Raw genomic sequence first — 21377 nt, 5'->3', positions numbered from 1 at the left:
TGCTGCCAGACTTGTCCTCAACTTACCAAAACACTGCAACATATCCCAGCACCTGCACACACTGCACTGGCTCCCCATCAAGGCAAGAGACACCTTCAAGATGCTCACCCCAGCACACAGGGCCTTCCACGACACCGGACCAGCATACCTGAACAGCCGACTCAAATTCCACGCACCCCAAAAGACTCTTCGATCAGCCCAGCACTCCCATGCTGTGGTCCCTCACACCAGAAAAGCCAGATTGGAAGGCCACTCCTCCTTTCTCGCAGCCAAAGCCTGGAATGCCGTTTCGCTCCACCTCAGACAGAAAGCGTTGCTTCCCATATTTGTAAGAAACCTCAAAACCTGGCTCTTCGACTGACCCCCTCCTTGATGGACTGGAGCCTTCAACCCCCCCAACCCCCAGCGCCTTGAGACCCTTACTGGTGAGTAGTTGCGCTAAATAAACACCTGAGTGATTGATTGATGGGAGGAGATTCCGTTCTGGATTGCACAAAAAACAAGCCAGCTTGAAGCTGTGTTTCCACATTCGGGACCACAGGAAAAACACATAATATTATTGATTTGCTTGCCGATGGGGAATTGCCCCCCCCTGTGGTGGACTACACCACATGGAGTACAGACTTTGCTGCAGAACACACAGAACCCCTTCCAATCAGCAGTTTTGTCAGAGGTGCTTAAACAGAGTCAAAATGAGTACAGGGCAGCACCTGCCCTGGATTTGGGATGAAACTGATGGGCAATTTTGCTATATTATCCACCATTATATTAAGTTACATAAAAGGGGAAGCAGCTAAGGGATTTGGCTCTGGGACAACAGGAGCGCAAATTGCTTAAATTAATAATGAGATAATTTGGGAGCCAGACTTAGTAAACCACAACTAAAGAGTAATTCTGAAAAGGATAACTCTAAGCAAGCTCCCCATTCTTCCACAAAGAAGTGCGATAATAAAAAATAAAAAAGTCAAAACTAAATTGTGGGGTGGGTCTTCTCCACAGGAAGGACAGTCAGAGAGCAGATTGAAGGAGCATGTGAAACCAAGAAGGAGTCACAACTCTCATCTGACTACGTCATTAAACAGGAAGACAACCCTAAAACATCAAAACCTCAATTAAAAAAAAAGAAGATAGCTTGACTTAAGGTCAGGCATGCAGCGGATATTGAGGACACTGCTTCTGAGCGGGGAGTGGGCAGTGACCATGCTGGACAGCGCTGCAGAGGTCACGATAATTTGCTAGAACATGATGGATTGTCTGGTAGGAGTAGCACTGAGTGATTATATACAGGTGGAGAATCCGGAAACTAGGGTAAGCATCCTACATAGTTTATATGAAATACAACTCTTCTTAGAGGGGGACGTACCTAGGGATACTAATGTTCTCTTTTGGTAAGACTTAACCAAAGGATACAATATTTTCTAGGCTGAAAACTATTGGCCATCTGATTTCATACTGGGTTACACCAATGGAGAAACAGAATTTTACCTGCTTTTTCTGACATCGTTCAAGAATCAGTTAAACATTCATACGCCAAGTAGTGGGCTTTAGCACTAGCTACTGTGTTATACTGCAACCATGCGGGTTGGGATGACGGTTTGCCTTATCATGAAATACTAGTTAGGACTACCTCAAAACCTCAAAGACAATACCCCGTAAAAAATAAGGCAACAAAACAGGTTAGGGAAATTCTAGAACAACTTGAATACCAGGGTGCAATAGAAGGTGCACCTCTTCAATGAATAATCCATTGTTTCCCATGATGAAACCAGACCATTCATATTGTCTTGTTTTATATTACAGACACCTACACACAGCTACTCACACATTTGCATTACAAAATGCACACAGTGTGGCACTAATGAACAGCATAGTGCGCACAAAATACACAACTACACTAGATATCTTGAATGGATTTTTCTGCCAAAATATAGCACCTGGAAGCAGGTAGTGGACCATATTTAGTGCACTTGGTTCTCAAAAACAGTTCTATCAATCGCCACAAGCATAAGCATAGACCCAGCCTACTTTCAGCAAGGGTAACAGAGGTTCTAGAAAATGTTTATGACAAGGCATTGTCATTTGTCAATGACATATATTTGACGGATGATGACCTTTCAGTACACTTGAGAAGAGTGGATCGCATAATTCTGGGATTTGCTCATATGCACTACAAATTTAATTTAAAAAAATCTAAAATTTCATACCTCAATGTCCTGTTTCTGGGATACGAGTTGTCAAATGAAGGCAAAAGCCTGGTGACCCACTTCTTAGAGAAGTGTGCACTTTTACAGCCTCCAACAACATTGAAAAGGTTATAATCCATATTAGGATTTCTAAATTTTGCAGATTTCTCAAGTGCACACAGGCCCACTGAACACACAAAAATATTATGTTCAGGACAAGCTGAAATGCTAGCTTCCAAATATTTACACACACCTGTGAATACAACTTACCTGGTGACCCGCGTGATTGCGGGAACATCCAGGTACACCTACGTAACATTCAGTGAAGGTGACACTGTACTGATTGCATATAAATCGCATTTATATACTAATGCTGAAATGCGTTTTGTACCTACAGACAGCGGTACAGACTGCTATGGTGAGGGAGAGAACACTGACTCAGTGGAAACAAATTATTCTAGTGACCCCAGTGCCAATCTTAGAGACCATCACACGAGCAAGCATTCCAAACACGAAAGTGCTGTACCCTCCATTGGATACAATGGGCAAACCCACTCACCGCAACAGATGAAGACTACAGATTTGATTCTACACTACAAACATAAGCCTTTCTGCAATATGAACAAGAATATCCTCTACCTAATAAAATTATGCATCTAGAATAGTATGAATACATCATGTATAGTAAAGGCTCTGCACAACCTGCTATAGGGACAAAGCATCAATATTCGTCAGTGTGCGCTATTGTGAAGGGGCGCATGCAAGATGGAGAATTCCATCCTGAGAAAATCTACGCACAGTTGCCCAAACTCAGGGCTTTTATACTGGCACTGGAGAATATGAATCCTGGATTCCCCACACTCATAGTGTGTCACACGTATTACTATGTTGAGTCTTATAATCAATATTTACACTACTGTAGGCAGAATTGATACAGAGATTCAGAAGGGTGCACAATACAGCACAAAATGCTTTGGGAACAGGTGGCAAAGCAGAAAGATTGCTGACCACGGGCTCATGTAATTCACACATTGGGTCATCAGTGTGTTGGCAGCATACACATTGCAGGGAAATCACTGGCTGATGAAGCTGCAAAAGCAACAGTGTGAACACTTGTATTCACTGCAATAACTCGTTCAAGTATGAGAATCGACAATGACTTCATGACGGCTGTCAATGCTGCAGGCAATGACACCAATCTGCCAAAAGGCTTTCCACTCAAGTACTCCTACACCAAATACACAATTTTCACACATTCCTGGAGTGGGGGATAGAGTAATACCAAACTCCGAGCGCAGGTTAGGATTAATCTAGCTGCACATGAGGATCTTGCTTCCACACACTCAGGGGTGGCTGCTACAATGTCACTATTACAGCAACGATTCAGAAAAGGGGGTGGTGATGAACAGAGTGTCTGAATTAAGCAGACCACTCTTACCCAGTCCAAAGATCAGGGCTTGATCCATCACCGTTTTTTAGCTCACTGCACCATCCCAGCTCAGAACCTGGCTACATGCAAATTAGTCTGTCCCTGGCCCAGTGCATCATGGGAACAGGGCAGACCAGACTACCAAGCCAATTCTTCACTGGAAAGGAGACAAGCTTCCGGGGACCGGTTTCTGGCATTTCAGCCGTCGTCGACCCTACTTGCTTGAATCCGGATTGTGCAGTGAGCAAGGGACTCATGTCTGAGTATACCCTGCCACCCCTATAGTGGCCAAAAACGCTTCAGAAAAGGGGGTGGTGATGAACAGAGTGTCTGAATTAAGCAGACCACTCTTACCCAGTCCAAAGATCAGGGCTTGATCCATCACCGTTTTTTAGCTCACTGCACCATCCCAGCTCAGAACCTGGCTACATGCAAATTAGTCTGTCCCTGGCCCAGTGCATCATGGGAACAGGGCAGACCAGACTACCAAGCCAATTCTTCACTGGAAAGGAGACAAGCTTTCGGGGACCGGTTTCTGGCATTTCAGCCGTCGTCGGCCCGGCTTGCTTGAACAAACCCAAGGTCAATGAACAGGTGTAAATGTTTATCTCCTTTGGCTTTGGGACGGAGGCCAAGGAGGCAGGATTCAGGGGTGGGTGTCAGTGTATGGCCTGATAATTGCACCGTGATGGTTTTGATTTCTAACCAGATCAGTTACAGTGGATGGCAGTCCCACACCATGTGGTAGAATCCAGCTTATAGTAATCAATGAGAAGTCTATAATAAACCATCTAGGAATGAAGAGGTGTAGGAAATGCGTACATTGTAACAATGTAATTGAGAGCAATCACATCACTCATCCACGTACCGGTGAAATAATTCTGTTGAGGCACTCATCGGACTGCAACACCATGGATGTGATTTATGGTATTAAGTGTCCCTGCATACTCCTATATATTCGGAAAACTGAGAGGAAGGTAACAATCAGGATTGGAGAACATAAGAGCATGATAAGGAATAAAAATACAAACTCCAGTTTAGTGATACACTGGTTGGTGCAGTGCCACAATATAACACAATTACGTTTCTTGATTTTAGAAGTCCTGAAACAAAAGGAGGGCATGGACCCATGCAAAACACTTTTACAAAAAGAAATTCAATGAATTAAAAAAACTTGATACTACGATGCATTAAGGGTTAAATGATAAACTGGATATGAGTTGTTATTTGTGACTGAACCTCGTTTATATTTAGAAGCCAACTGTAGACACCAATGAGGATGCATCAGAAAATAGAAACAAAGACAGTTACACCAATCAGTAATTCACATCTTTAAACCCTTACACGAAGAATATGAGTATGTGACGTAGAACCACACATTGTGTACATTTATTAACATGAATCAAATGTTTGTATTGCAATCTGCCATGAAGTTAAAATGAGCAGGTTTTGTAATGTTTATAATTACAATTTCATAAGCATGAGTTAAGATGCGGAAAATTATAAGAACATGGTAGATGTACACACCTGTATTAAGATGTGTTTGTTTGTTATTATTAATAATTTCGTTATTCCAGTTGGATGTAAGTATATTGACCCTCCATCTCAAACGTTTATGAAGGATCAGTAGCTATGAGTGATTTTATGTATAATTTATTTTTTACTTATTTATGTTTGAAATTAGACTGTCTATATGAGGCTTACAAATTATATTTTCACAAACGGTTGAGTGTTTCAGTGTAGGAGAAAATAGAAAAGGTTTTCTTCAGTTGGAGTGTTTTCTGATTTGGGAACTTTAAGATGGCCACAATGGGTCGGGATTGTCATTAGTCTTCAGGAAGACCGGGGACAGAGTTGCGTTGTCACAAAAGAGCCGGAATTGTTTGTGTTTGTTTGAAATCATTCTGCAGGAACAGGAAGGGTTGAGCTGCTGATGTCGGGAGTGTAAAGATTAGCTTCCACCCTAAATAACCACTCGTGAGCCAGGGGTGGTAGATACTATCTTTAATACACTGGGCGCCGGGGAGAGCGTCCGACGGGCTCGGGAGTCGTGGCTCTCTAAAATGGCTGCACTTCCGGTTCCGCCCGCGGTGCCCGCCCCAACAACAACTAGAACGTCACCACATATCTCCCCCCTTTAACACCCTCAAAAGGGACACATCCTGAACGTGATACTTCTCAGTCCAAGAGCATGAGTATGGGGAATGGGGAATAAGGAACAGTCTTACTTGATCTCCATGCTGAAATCTTCGAATTTCTTGCGGGTCTTGACCGCTCTGCCCGACCTAGTTCTTATTGGCACCCAGCTGTTGTTTTCGCCTTGGGTCTTGACAGGGCTTCCTTCCTCTTTAACAATTGTTGTTCTTGGTTCTCGACTGAGTCTGTCACATCCATGGCCCCTTGGCGTTGGGGGGTTGGCCCTTCCGACTTCTTCCTCTTCCTCCTGGTAGTGCTGGTCTTCATTGTCTTCCCAACGCGTTTGATCTCCTGACCTGTCTAAATCCGCTGTCTCTTCGGGTCTCTGGTCTCCACCATTCTCTCTTTAGTGGACTTGTCTCATCAGGCATCTCCCACTTTAGGATTTTGCTGCACCTCGCCATCCTGTTTTGCGGCCATACCTTCCCATCGCTGAGCAGAGCCGATCTGGCATACGGCTCTATCACTTGTAGTGGTGGTGTGAATTTGCTGTGACCCTTCTTTTTCATCACCGCCAGCTGTACTCTCACCCACTCACCCTTTTTCCAGGGCCACGTTCTGGACATTCCGCCTTTTGTTATAATGTTCCGTGTACAAGGCTTGTGCCCTTTTAATATTTCGTCGCACCACTGCAGGAGACCATTTGCTCTGGACTATTAGATGTTTCCATGCCAGATTGTCCTTCGTGAAAAGGTCTCGCCCTCGCAGAATATGGAAGGGGCTGTAACCTGTGCTGGCCGGAGTGATGCGGTACGCCCACAACATCTTCAGGAGCTCTCTTTCCCAGTCTTGCCCAGCGCTGATTGCAGCCTGCACTGATCCCATTATTACTCTGTTGAATCATTCTGCCAATCCGTTCCCCGCTGGGTGGTAGATGGGGGTATGTTTGACTTCAATTCTGTTGCGAACCATGAAGGCGTCCCATTTCGCGGACACAAACTGCGGTCCATTGTCACAGGTGATCACTTTGGGGATCCCTTCCCTCAAAAAGGTAGAGGTCAAAAAGAACAGCACTGCTTCTGTGTCTACTGTCTCTTGTACTTCCACTTCCGGCCATTTGGAATACCGGTCCACCAAAACTATGGCATACTTCGGCACTCCATTGGTATTGAGGATGGGTCCTAGAATGTCCACAGATAGCACCTCCCACGGGCAGGAGGGAACAGCGAATTTGCCCAGGGGTGGCCTCAACAGATTTGGGTTTTGTCCGCCCTGCTACATGGTTCACACAATCTTATGTGTCTTTCAACTTGGCTGTCCATGGCAGGCCACCAGTAAGCTTGCTTCGCTCTGGCTTTTGTTTTCATTATGCCGAGGTGTCCCTCATGGAGGATAGTTAGGAGGTGTTCCACTAAGATCTGAGGGGGAATTTCTTTGTCCCCTCTCAGTAGGAAGGCTGGGTTGTCCCCGATCGACAATTCCTCTCGAACTTCCCAGAACTTCTTCAACTGGCTGTCGAGGTGTTTCTTATCCAGCCACCATATGCATCACGTAGCCTTTCACCGCTTCTAAGGCCTCATCTTGGGTGTACGCCTCTTCCCATTCCTTTTTGCTGATCACTTTTTCATGGTCTTGTGTTACTGCCACCATGTAGCTTTCCCATCTGGAGGTTTCTTGGTCTTCCGCCCGTTCCATAGCCGCTCTCTGCTTAGGAAATCAGCTACTCTGTTTTTGTTCCCTGGAATGTATTCTACTTCATATACATAGTCCAATAATCTCAAAGTCATCTTGGCTATGCGGGGCGTCGCATGGGCATGCCCGCTGGAGGTGAGGACTTTCACAAGGGGTTTATGGTCCGTGCGAAGTAGGAAACTGGAGCCCCACAAGAACTGTCGGAACCGTTCCATGGCCCACACCGCCACCAGCATCTCTTTTTCGATTACGCTGAATTTTTCTTCGCTGGGCGCAATCGACCTTGAGGCAAAGCTGACCGTGGAGATTTCTCGGTTCTCGTGACCTCTGCATCAATACAGCTCCCAGACCCTTGTCGCTTGCGTCAGTGGTCAGTATGGATAGGGCTGCTTGGTCGAATCCCTTGAGGGGTACTGCGTTGCAGATCTCTTGTTTCAGGGCATCAAACTCTGCTTGTTCCTCCCCGGACCATTTGAACACGTTCTTCTCTTTCAGAAGCTGCCTCAGGTGATGGCTCTTTTAGAGGCGAAATGCGGAATGAACTTCCTGTAAAATTCAGACATTCCTAAAAACAAGCGAATGTCCTCCTTTTTCGTTGGTGTCGGTACATCTTGGATGGCTGTCACATTTGCTCTCTTTGGTTCTATTCCCTTCTCACTGATCTCATGACCCAGGTACGTCACTGACTTTACTCCAAATTTGCATTTCGCCCATTCCGCTGTGAGCCCATTTTTCTCCAGTATGGACAACACCACGTGTAGCTTTGTGTCGTGGTCGCTTTTTGACTTCCCCATTATGAGGATGTCGTCCAGGAAGTATTGCACTCCTTCCACCTTCTGGAATAATCCGTGCATCAGTTTTTGGAATACTGCGGCTGCTAACGCTAGTACGAACGGCATCCTTATGAACTTATAACACCCAAACGGGGTTATGAACAATGTTAGGTGACTATAGGACGGATGTAACGCGATTTGGTGATACGCAGAAGAGAGGTCCACTGTGGAGAACAACTTTATTCCCTTAGTCCTCGACAGCATTTCGATGATCCTGGGTAGAGGGAACTTGTCTACCCATATGTTCTTGTTCAGTTCCCTGAGGTTCACACACAGACGCACCTTCCCGTTGGGCTTCTGTGCCACGACAAGAGGAGCGAGCCATTCGGTACTCTCAATGGCCTCTATGATGCCGCTCTTTTCCAGGCGCCTCAACTCCTCCTGTACCGCTTCTCTGCTTCGGAACGGAATGTTACAGACCTTGTGGCTTACCGGACGTGCTCCTTCTTTTAAGCATATTTTGTGCGTGAACTTGGTCATCCGACCTATCATTCCTTTGAAGACCTCTGGGTATTCTCTTCTCCATGCGTCCTCTTCGTATCCACTTTCTGTGTCCGTAATTAACACCTTATCGACTCCTCCTGGGTTGAGCTGAATACCCAAGGCGCCTTAATCCATCCATCCCAATACCGACGGTCCTTTTTCAGCCACGTACAGCTTGCCGTTTGCCTTGCGTCCTTTGAATTCGAAGGTGAGGGGGCAATACCCTACCATGGGTATAGGTTCGCCGGTATATGTGACCGGGCGTATGTCCGGGAAAATTAGGTTTGCCTTCGTCTCATTCTGAAAGTTCCTTTCCCACACTGTTCGTTGCACTATTGTGTAAGGGGAACCAGAGTCCGCCATTATGTCGATCTCTACTCCTCCAATTCTCATTCTCAGTACTGGCTTTTTGGACCCTGTGCAGTTTATCCCCAGGACTTAGTCTATGCACAAAACCTCCTCCTCTTCTTTCTCTTCTCCCTGTGTTTCTTCTTCTTCCTCGCCATCTTGGGCTACATACTTCACTTCAACCTTCCTGGGTCAGCGTCAGCACACTTTTTCGTAGTGACCCATGATGCCACAGTACGAGCATTTGGTCCTGAAGGCTGGACAGACCTTGTCGTTGCCGGCTTGCGTTGGGCTTCCACATCGGTAGCAGTTTTCCTTGCTGTCCCATTTGGGCCTTTGCATTCCTCCCGCTTTCTGAGGGTATCTTTTCTGGGGCCGTCTTGAATGGTCCTATCTGCTGGTTCTTGCCTGGTCTGTTCCCTTCCGTCACTTTGCATACTGTCATTTTGCTGATCGTGTCCTTGCTTGCTACTTCTGCGCATCTCTTTGACAGTTCAGCCTTTTTCACCAGTGCCAATACTTCCTTGAGTGGCGCATTGCCGTTTACCCACAACTTCTCTTGGATGGCAGTGTTGGATGTGTGCATTATTATTTGGTCTCTTATCAGTTCTTCGTGCAATGTTCCAAATTTGCAGGTCACCGCTAGTTTCTGTAAGGCTGCCACATATTCGTCGATCGATTCTCCTCCGCCTTGTTTCCTCTGGAAAAAATTGCATCTGTCTATGGCTACACATACCACGGGTCGGTAGTGCGAGTCTAGATCCTCGATCGCATGTTGGAACTCATCTGTGTCCGTGGGAAGCCTGGTCTTCTTCACTAGATTGTCATATACTCGGATTCCCTTCGGGCCTAGGTTGTGCAGGAGTATCTTCTTCCTCCTGGAGCTCGAGTACGCCCCTTCGCTCTCTTCTTCCAGGGCCGATAGATAATTCAGAAAATACCTCTTCCAGTCTTCCCATGGCATTGTTGGTTCGAATCTCTTGGGTAGAAATGGGACCAGGTTGGTGAGAGAAGATGACTGCATTCTCATTTTTCCCGCGTTGCGTTGGACCTGGTTTTGCGGCGCAACCACGCTTGGCGGGCTTCCTGGCGCTTGCCTCTCTTCCTGTCTGCCTTCTTGCATGGGCACTGTGCTTCCTTTCTCACTGCTGGACGAACTTGGGGAGTCCAGGGCTGTGTTTGGGACACGTGCGCTGGGCCTCTGCTTACCCTTACTTTGGTAGGCTCGACAAGAGGCAAGAACTTCCTGGGGTTTAGCTCCCCCCCCCCCGTTCCAGCTTCTCCCTGATGTCCTCCTCTATCCTGTTGCCGTGGACCGGGGTGTTCCCCCTCTTCCTGACAGCCTCTTCCCCTGTAACCTATGGCCGCACGCTCTTGTCGCCCTCTTCTGTCTCTGTATGCTCTTTGCTGAGTGTCTTGGGTGGTACTGCGCTCTCACCAGCAGTTGTAGGGGTGGTGGGCTCTCTGGTGGCCTGTCCTTGCCCCCCGTGCTCCGCACTCTCTCTACTGAGGCCACTTCCTATGGTTGCACTCCAATCCCTCTGCCACGCTCAGTGTTTATGGGTCTCTGGGTGCACTGCGCTGATTCTGCTCACAGTCAAATTATCCCACCCTCGTTGCCATTTGTAAAGGTTAGCTTCCACCCTAAATACCCACTTGTGAGCCAGGGGTAGTAGATACTATCTTTAATACACTGAGATCTAAAATGGTCGCACTTCCGGTTCCGCCCGCGGCGCCCGCCCCAACAACAACTAGAACGTCACCACAGGGAGCTTCTGGATTGAATTTGGTAAGCAGTTTGCTGCAGTGGCTATAAAATGAGTTTTGATGAAACATGTTGAAGGCGTTTATCTTTACTATTTGGTTTATGTTTTGACTGCAGGAGTATGTAGAATAGCAGATGCTGGGTTATCTTCAAGATATACAAGGTATCACATACTATTACACTATGAGTGAGGTATTGGGTATATTAAGAGTGTTTGGGTATTCATTTCGTTCAGGCACCTTGCAGAGCCGTGTTCACCTAAGAGTTGTTTAGGCAATCTTGAACGAATTAGTAACACAAGTGCACTGCCCTGTGTGGAAAGAACAGGAGATCAGAAGCATGTTTTGCAAATAGCCACATGGAATATTGCAGGTATCGCCACCAGGCAGGCCTTACCAGAGTGTGTTTCAATATGGCAAGATAGAGACTTGTTTCCAGGAAACATGGGCAAAAAACCCCATTTTAATTCATGGTTACCGATCTTATCAAACCAATGCAGTTTCATCTCCAGCAGGTAGAGCAAAAGGAGGCTTGCTCACTTTAATTTCAAATACCTTAAATGTGAACATTAAAAAGTTCGAACACTCATCTCCCAACTTCCATATCCTACCTTTTAGATTAAAATGTGCACAAGTATGGTTAATGGTAAACTATTATAAAAATAACTTTGTGGTAGTGAAGAACCGGGTTTTAGAACCCAGCGGCTCCAGGGAAAACGCCTGATGTCTTCGAGTTCCCCTGCCTTGGCAAACAGAGACACGGGAACTCGAAGACATTGGGCGTTTTCCCTGGCGCCGCTGGGTTCTAAAACCCAGTTCTTCAGTTGGCGCCCACAGTGGGGCGACTTCAGCGGTACCGGTCCAAGCCAGAAGATCGTGAGGAGCTTCGTGTGAAAATTCTGGAGGAAGGCCTGCCACTTCATCGACCCCTGTATGTCGTCGTGGTCCGAAAGTCTTTGCTGCGAGGTGCCCCGCTTTCCGACGGCTACGAAGGACTGCTGCCCTGACTGTCGCCCTGTCTTGGAGACATTAGACGATTTGTAGAGCGAGACGATAGACGGGTCTTCTGGTGACGCCATCGACATTTCAGTTAAGTATGAGTGGAGTGTCTCCCAGTCCTTAGTTTTGTTTTGGTATCCCTTTGGGATTCTTTGATTTGGTACCTGCAGGCCCCAAAGCCGAGGGACTCGTGTATTCACGAGACTATCGTTTTTGATATTCCCTTGAAGTTTGAAGCTAGACTAGTGAGCAAAGATGCCTGGTCTTAGCAGACTTGGAAAGATATTTTGTTGTGGTTGTACTAGGGATTCCCGATTGGAGGACTCGTGTCCGGTTCCTCCGATTAGAACTCCGACCTATGAGCTCTACGTAAAACATGGAGTGGGCCCCATCGAGTATAATGAAGTATGGATCAAATATACCTGGAAAGACGGTGTCCTACAGTGGCCCCGTTACGGTAGCTTTGAAACTGAGATTTTCAACAATCTTGAAGTTAAATTGTTCAAGAAGAAAGCCCGGCCGGCGATGTTTGACTCTTTCCGCTTATGGTGAAAGGAAGCCAGACAAAAAGAAATGAAGATAGCGAAGCGAAATAAAAGAGAACGAGGTATGTCAATGGTGCAAGCTGCTATACAGTTTAAGGATAATGAAGAAGAACAAGAAAGCGAACAGTTGCTGAGGCAACGTAAATTAGCGGTAGACAAATGCTATCCAGCTTTGCCGCCTCAACAGCAAGAAGAAAAGAAAGATCTGGGAAAAGACCCTTTACTGTTGCATCTATTGAGTTCGCCACCCCCTTATGTGCAGAGGGCTACAGCACCTCTGCCAGTTGTAGTTGCGCAACCTCCGGTGGTTGTGCCACTTGTGATTCCTCAACAGCCAGCTCCTTTTCCGTTGGCTCCTATTACTTTGGCGCAGCCTTCTCAAGGGCTGCCAACTTTGCTACCTCCTTCGTCTGCTACTCCTACGCCTGTATTGTTTACTCCTCCTGTTACTGTTCCTACTTTGGGTTCTTCTCAGTCTGCTTTGTCTCCTGTTCTTTTGTCAACTTCTCCTTCTGTTCGACAGAGAATGACCAATACTGTTGCTGGTTTCTTTTCTACTCTTCTTGGTTCATTGGGTATGTTTACTGTTGCAGAGCGTAAGCAAGTGCGTAGCCAATTGCCTGGTCCTGATGAACGGACAGTGTTAAATCACTTAGCGCGTAAATGGATTACGTATCCTTCGCACTATGATCTCGAATGTGTGTTATGGATGTTTTCCGACAATGGGAAGCACCGAAACAGAGATATGTTTTCGATATGATGTGTTCTTTCCTCCGTGAAGAATGGGAAAATGGTGATTTAGGACAAGCTCCATCTGAGTTGTTCCGTATACGAGCGGAGTTTGCGAAAGTGGGTCTTGACGTTGAGAAAGCAGTTGAGACGTTGTTGTCGTTTAGGAATGAATCTCCTTCTCAGCGATTGTTCGAGTCTGATTCTTCAGTTAGGAGAAAGGCGCGACAATATCCGATGCAAGAGGTTCCCCCAGTTTGGAGACCAGGTGATGCAGCTGCTAATCCAGCTATTCCGCCACACTTTCAGCGAGTTTGGGTACATGTTCCATGGAAGCGTGCTGAAGTTTTAGCCCTTAAGCAGACTTTGCCCGATCCACGTAAAAATCCTGCAGGGTATTATAAGGAATTATCTCGGACTGCGGATTCATGTATTATGAATCTAGCCGATATAGACATGTTGTTTGGGAATGTTGTTACACAGCCTATATGGGGATTGATTCGTCACACAGATCATGCGCAGGAATTAGGTGATACATGGAATAATCTTAGAGCTGCAGATAATAGACAAGTAGGTGGTGCTAAACCTGAGGATGTGATTGCTGATCTCCCTGGTAGGATTATTAATTATATGAAGACTTTGATGCCTTCTATGCGTGTTAATTGGGACAAGTTGTCTGCATGCAAGCAGAAGAAAGACGAGAATGTGTCCGACTTTTTCACTAGATTCGAAGAGACGTCTATCGACCATAGTGGTCAAGACATGAGTACAGAAGGTGGTCAACGGTTGTTCGTGGACAAGTTTGTGCATAATTTGCTTCCCGAATTGTGTAATAAGTTGAAGGATTCTGAGAGTGCTTGGGCTGTTTCTATGTCAGTGCAGATTTTGGCTACTGCCCAGTACTACGAGAATAGAAATAAGGATGAGATAGAGAAAGCGGATAGGAAGACTAAGGAATTGAAGACTAAAGTTCTTCTACAGCAAGCTTATCCGCCCCGTAATAATCAGCGCGATTATCAGCAACCTCAGCAATATCAGAGAAACTCGCAAAGGTTCGAGTCTTCTCAACAGCGTTTTCCCGTAGGCCCTAATCAATGTGCATATTGCAAAGAAGAGGGTCATTTCAAGAGTAGTTTGATCAGCAGAATGGTGCGTCTGGTAGGACGGCACAGTACTATGCGGACGATTACTATGTCGAAGGTGAGAATGTGGACGGTAATGATTGCTAGGACAGCCATAGACAAAGAGAGGGAGTTGTTTCAGTTCCAGTAGATCAGAGTGGACCTTATGTTGAAGTGATTACATCAGGTGTGTCAGAGCCTTTTCTGTTGGATACTGGTGCTGCGAAGAGTTCTATTATGCACTCTAAACTCCCTGGCGCACCTTTGTCTGGCTTAACGAATGTTTCAGTAGGTTTTTCTGGCGCCCCGGTTACGAATCAGATTTCTAGTCCGTTGTCTATTTCTGTTGGACCTTGTGAATTCGAAGCACCCCTTATTCTGACGACAGGTTGTGGTGAGAACTTGTTAGGATTGGATTTGTTGAAGAGAGTGTATGCAACACTACATTGTTCTCCTTCAGGAGTACATCTTACATTGGGTAAGAGAGTGATCTCTCCGATGTATTTATCGAAAGATCGACTTCCATCTGAATTGTCTTCTCTCCCTGATTCTGTTTGGGCTACTGGTCCTAATGATGTGGGTCTCTTAGAGATACCGCCATATGTTGTGACGTTGAAAGCGAATGCTAGATTGCCTCGTATTCCGCAATATCGGATTTCCAGTGATGGTGAAAGAGCACTTTTGGCGATCATCTATGATCTGATTGAGAAAGGTGTGATTGAGGAAACGAGAGGTAATGTGTGCGATAGTCCTCTTTTGCCTGTTCTGAAAAGTACTGATTCTTCACAGCCTCCTGTATATAGGTTTGTGATCGATCTCCGCGAGGTGAATAAGATTGTAGTTCTGCAATTTCCTGTTGTGCCTGATATCACCCCTTTACTGACTTTGATCCCGGCTACAGCCACGTGGTTTTCGGTGATTGACTTGAAGAATGCTTTCTTCAGCATCCCGATTGCCATGGAAAGTAGAGATATTTTTGGCTTCTCTTTAGGAGGACGAAGCTTCCGGTTTAAGCGCGCTCCCCAAGGCTATTGTGAGAGTCCATCGATCTATAGTCAAGCTTTGAAAACGCAACTTGATCTGCTTGTTTTACCTGATGGTGCTGCTCTTATTCAGTACGTTGACGATTTGTTAGTTGCTGCTGACAATGAAGAGATTTGTAGAGAGGCTACTTTGTCGTTGTTACGTCATTTGTCTGATTTCCATCATAAGGTTTCTCTATCGAAGTTGCAATATTGTCGACAAGAAGTTACCTACTTAGGTCACCTCTTATCGAAGGAGGGAAGGAAACTGACCCCAGAAAGAATTCAAGCGATTGCGAAAATGAGTGTGCCTACGACACAGAGAGAAGTACGTGCTTTCTTGGGTATTACGTCGTACTGTAGACAGTGGATCCCTAATTTTTCATTGCTCGCGAAGCCTTTGATAGCTCTTACTGTTAAGGATACTCCTAATCCTATTCCTTGGACTGACGAATGTCAGAAGAGCTTTTCAGAATTGCGTGATGCGTTGTGTTAAGCCTTTTACATTGTATGTCCACGAGAGAGAGGGATGTGCATTATCGGTTTTGACTCAACAATTTGCCGATAAGCAGCGTCCATGTGCTTATTTTTCGTCTACTTTGGATCCGGTAGCTAGAGCGTTGCCGAGTTGTTTGAGAGCTACAGCAGCAGCGGCTGTCTCGATTCGACAGTCTGCTGGTCTACTGATGGACAATACACTGATTGTGATGGTTCCACATGCAGTGGATACCTTGTTGAATCGTACCAAGACACAGCACTTAACTAGTGCTCGGTTGTCAGGTTACGAACTGACACTGTTAGTAAGTCACGTTGAATCCAGCTACCTTGTTGCCGATTTCAGTTAAGACAGATGTTACTGAACAGCATGATTGCTTCCTTAGGACAGAGGAAGAAACGAAAGGGAGGATAGATCTTAGGGATACTCCTCTTCCAAAGTGTGATGGTACCTTATGGGTTGATGGTTCGTGCTTCAAGCTTCCGAATGGTGATACGACTGCGGCATATGCTGTTACGACTTTCCATACGATTGTTGAAGCTGCACGTATCCCACATAATTCAGCGCAAGCAGCGGAGTTGATTGCATTAACGAGAGCGTGTGTGTTGTCGAAAGGAAAGTGAGTGACTGTGTATACCGATAGCCAGTATGCGTTCGGTGTTGCTCATAGTTTTGGACGTTTGTGGAAAGAGCGTGGGTTCCTGACTTCGCATGGAACTAAGATTCAGCATGGTCAGTTGGTGAATGAACTTCTTGAATCTCTTACTTTGCCGTTGCAAGTGGCGATTGTGAAATGCAGTGCGCATAAGAAAGTTATGGATGATGTTGGTCGTGGTAATGCATTTGCAGATGAAGTCGCAAAAGAAACTGCGAGAAATGTGATGAGTCAAATGTATGTTGCGGGTCCGGCGAGATGGGTTCCGGATAGAAGTATGTTTGAAGATACGATTGAGAGTGTGAAATCCATCCAAGCTGAAGCTACAGAGAAAGAGTTAAATGAATGGAGAGAAAGCAAGGGTAAATTGGATTCAAATGGGTGTTGGATTGAAATGGGTGTTGGATTGAATTGCCAGAGCATCAGAGATGGTTGTTACCCAATGCGTATGTACTTCCAGTGGTTACGATGGCTCATGGATTGGCACATATCAGCGTGAAAGGGATTTGCAAGTTGTTAGCTCCAGTATGGCAGAATGCTGGTATTTCTAAGTGTGCAGAGAATCTGGTTAAGAACTGTATGGTGTGTTTGATGTACAATCCTGGTAAGGGAATTCCAACTCCAGCTGGTCATTTTGCTCCTCCAACTTATCCGTTCGAGGCTTTGCAGCTAGATTTCATCCACATGGAGAGGCGCAACAACCTGAAATATGCGTTAGTGGTTGTTTGCTCTTTTTCTAGATGGGTGGAAGCCTACCCTTTGAAAGATAACACTGCCTTGTCCACAGCGAAAGCCCTTATTAAGGCATTCTTCCCTAGGTTTGGTTTGCCGAGAATGATCTGGAGTGACAGTGGGAGTGAATTTGTGGGTCAAGTGATGAAGAGAGTATGTGATGGGTTAGGCATTAGGCAGAAGTTCCACGCTGCAAATCACCCCCAATCAGCTGGCCTAGTCGAGTGCTATAATGGCACTCTTAAACTGAAATTACCCCACATTCAAGCTAGCTCTGGTTTACAATGGCCAGATGCCTTCCCACTAGCTCTTTTGTCCACTAGAATGACTGTGCATTCACGAATGGGTCTGAGTCCGTACGAAGTAGTTTTTGGTCGCCCAGCAAACGTTTGGGGAGTGCCGCGGCCGACAAAGTTTAGTGAAATAGAACATCCTGTATTGCTTGACTACCTGTACGAATTGACGGCTAAATTGCGTGTTTTGCATCAACAGGTTCATGATACACTGCCACAAGCTTCTGAAGATCCAGGACACGCCATCGAACCCGGCACCTGGGTGCTGGTGAAGAACTTCCAGCGGACCAAGAACGAGCAGCCCCGCTGGAACGGACCCTACCTAGTTCTGTTGTCCACCCGTTCCGCAGTGCAAGTACACGGTAAAAAGAACTGGATCCACGGCGTACATTGTAAGAGGGCCCCTTTGCCTCTGCCGTACGACCGGTGGGTCCAGAAAGGACTTCCTGATTCTGAAACTGAGACCGTGCCTCGTTTTCTGCCTTTTAGCGATGCCCGTTTGATTGGAACGAACACTGAGCATGGAAGTGACGATCTTCTTCAAGAAGCTGTGCCTCCATTGAATCGTTTGAACACTGTTGAACCTGAGTTATTCTTCCGTGAACAGACATTGCCTGGCAAAGAGCGTTCTAATTTGCGACCGAGAGTCGCTGGACAAATAAAAAAGTGAAATTCTTTCTTTTACTGAGGAACTATTTTGATTTTTGTTTTTCGAACCTCCATCCGGGTTCAGCTGTAGGGTCGCGGTGTCAAGTCTTTGGAGTGCAAGCCGAAGACGTTAGGTCGATGGTTCTGGTTGGTCTAAGGGAGTTGCCCTGGACTGACAGACGCGTTCCTTAGCACAGAACACCCTACCGCCGTGAGCAGCAATTAGAGAGGATGGAGTTTTTCGAGATGGAGAGACCTGTTGAAAGACTAAGCTTTAAGAGCAAAATCTGTAAATTAATGAGCAGAAAAAGTTTTTTAATATTGTGTTTGCTTATGTTGTTTAGCTTAATGTTGTTTTTAATTGGATATGTGACATTTTCTTTTCAAGTGACGTTCATGCCCACTACACAACCCATGCCTCCTCCTACTGTTTCTTCACATTCTTTTCACCCTCTGCCCGAACATGAAACTGTTAGAAGATTGGAATTTGCTAACAATTCCTTTGTTCAATTCCTGCATCAACACCAGCTAGTAATGAACACGACTAATTGTTGGGTTTGTGGCCTCATGCCCCATACGACCGATAAAGGTATTCCGTATTTGGTTTCGCTTTTTAGCTACAATGGTTCTATTTGGGCATACAGAATGATGTTCATTTATGCTCATGGAGTCTATCCCCAACGTTCCGTGAAAGATAGTCCAAAGACTAGTGCTCTGGTCAAGGGTATAGTCGACATGATTAGTAGAATTAGTTCCTATGAGACTATCCCGAGAGATGAGACACAAGCATACGTTGGTTGGAACAGTACTGGATACGGAGTTAGTCTGAGTGTTAACCAGCGAGCGAAGAAATACCCTCCGATTTGGATAGTGCCCCATCAGGGTCATCATTGTCTGCAAGGTAATGGCAACAATCCGAGAGCGCAGTTAGGGAAGAGTGTCTGCACTGAGACTTATGTGTTTGCGTCTTAGACTTCCCCAGCGTTCCTAGCAGCTAAGGGTACCTATTTCATCTGTTACGATAAAGCGTACACATGGTTGCCCCCTGACTTTTCGGGCACATGTTTTGTTTCGTTCCTATTGCCTCCCACTTTTACAGCTGCGGCAGATTACCATAAGACGAGAGTTGCTAGAGGTGTCTTCAGTAAGGAAGATACCGCAGGGCAAGAATTGGGATAGATTTCTTTAAGGGTTTTCTGCCGTTTTGGGGACCTATGGCTAATAGGAACATTCGACAGTTGATGAGAGTGGTTGAGTCCACCATAGTCGAAACTGTCGGTGCCCTTAGTAACTTGACTGCTGAGCTCCAGTCGGATCGCCTTATGACTCTTCAGAACAGAGTTGCGCTAGATGTCATACTTGCAGATAGAGGTGGGGTGTGTAAATTGATTCAATCGAGCTGCTGCGTTTTCATTCCAGACAACGCTCCAACAGTTTTCCAGGCCATTTCCAAACTACATAAGATCTCTGAGTCTGTACATATAGACGAGGGAGATTGGTCGTTGATGGGATGGTTTTGGGGATTGTTATCCACGTGGGGATGGAAGATTCTGATGGTCATTGGGATGATCTTAGCTATCCTTTTCCTGTTCTGTCTTTGCGTACAGTGTGCTCCTGCTATATGTGGCCTTTGTGCTACTTCGTGTGCCAGGAGACCTGTCCAGAGAGAGTTGCTAAGTACTAGGATGATGCTACAGCAACATCTTGATGATCTGATGAATATAGACCTGGATTCAGACTGACATGGGTTTGGGTTTGTTGCCTATGTAAGGGCAAAAGGAGGGTCTGTGGTTCTGTGGTTCTGAACCCGTTCAATGAAAGTCGTCAGATATAGACGATTTTGGTGTCAGCGGACCGCAAATGACGAGTGCGGTATGTACGAGTGTTTCCGTAATAATCGAACAATGGGAACACTACGTATTCATGGATCTCGTTCAAACCTTCGGGTTCAATTTTGTGTACGGCAGCCATTTTGTGTGGTTGCCCTCACATAGGCCGATGACTACGGCCGAACGAGTCTTTGGGACACGTACACCTTAGTTGACTCCTGAGTGACATGACCGAACTGACTCACTTGCCCGAGGCTGACCTCGTTGAGCCAGTTCCTTGTTAAACAGCTGGTCAGATAGAGATCAAAGAGCTGGACATTGCTGAGTTTATGGTACATGCACATACCCTTCTATCTTACTTGTCATCTGCTTCTGTTTCTTCCTTTATGGCTTAATTATTGATTTGGGTTGAGGTCCTTTTATGATGGGTCCGTCCGGCCTGATCGAGCAGGAATGTTGGATTTTTGCCTTGTCATTTCTGGTGGGCTGGACAACGGAAAGTGGGATTGTCGTCATGCGATATATTTGAAATGTCACCCTACGATTGGTCAGTTTGTATGTAATCGATGCTAGCCAGGAATGTGATTTTTAGCATAAAAGACAATGCTCCGCTCTATAAATTTGTGCAGTCTCTAGCGAACCACCAGTGTTGTGCTTCGTAGCCCTCTGTTCCTGGTTGCAGCCAATAAATTTGGTCTTTGACGTCATCAAGAAGTGTCCCGTGTCTCTGTTTGCCAAGGCAGGGGAACTCGAAGACATCGGGCGTTTTCCCTGGCGCCGCTGGGTTCTAAAACCTGGTTCTTCAGTAGCATGACATTTTCTAATTTTTGTGACAATGTGATACTGTTTTTTGAGGTCTCTAGTGTAGGAGTTTACGCAAGACAGATAGGTTCCTAACCGAATTTTAGCTAGACCGAATGGGTGGCAGCTGAAATGGGACAGAACAGATAAGAAGCAAATCATTCAACAGGACGTAACTAATAAATTAGATCTGATCATAAAGTGTCTAGATCCGAATGCAGTATCTGACGCCTTAATACCAAACTTTCTAGAACTACTTAAGGGAATTAAATTAACCTTAAATCGGCCTACTGCATGTAAGAAGAGATGGGAAATTGACTGGTTCGACATGCTTGCACCCAGGCACTACAAGATCTTCATAGGGCCCTTAAGGCATCTCTCAGAGACCAGTCCCTGATTAAGGGTTTACTTATAAAATATAAGAAATCTAGGAAGAACAGGGAAGCGGAGATAAAAGACAATGCATGGGAAGATCTAACCAGGGCAGCCTTCTCCAACATTTGGCAGGACTTTTGAAATGTTCTGAATGCTCCTTATTTTAAGAACAGCTCAGACAAAACTCTGGATACTGCATTTTGAAGACATTTTTGGGAGTAAAAATATGATGAGGGACAATTCCTTCGACTCTATGGTACTATC

This window comes from Lissotriton vulgaris, chromosome 1_1, assembly GCF_964263255.1.
Source record: "Lissotriton vulgaris chromosome 1_1, aLisVul1.2, whole genome shotgun sequence".
Classification (NCBI taxonomy): Eukaryota; Metazoa; Chordata; class Amphibia; order Caudata; family Salamandridae; genus Lissotriton; species Lissotriton vulgaris.
Note: the sequence above shows the minus strand (reverse complement) of the source record.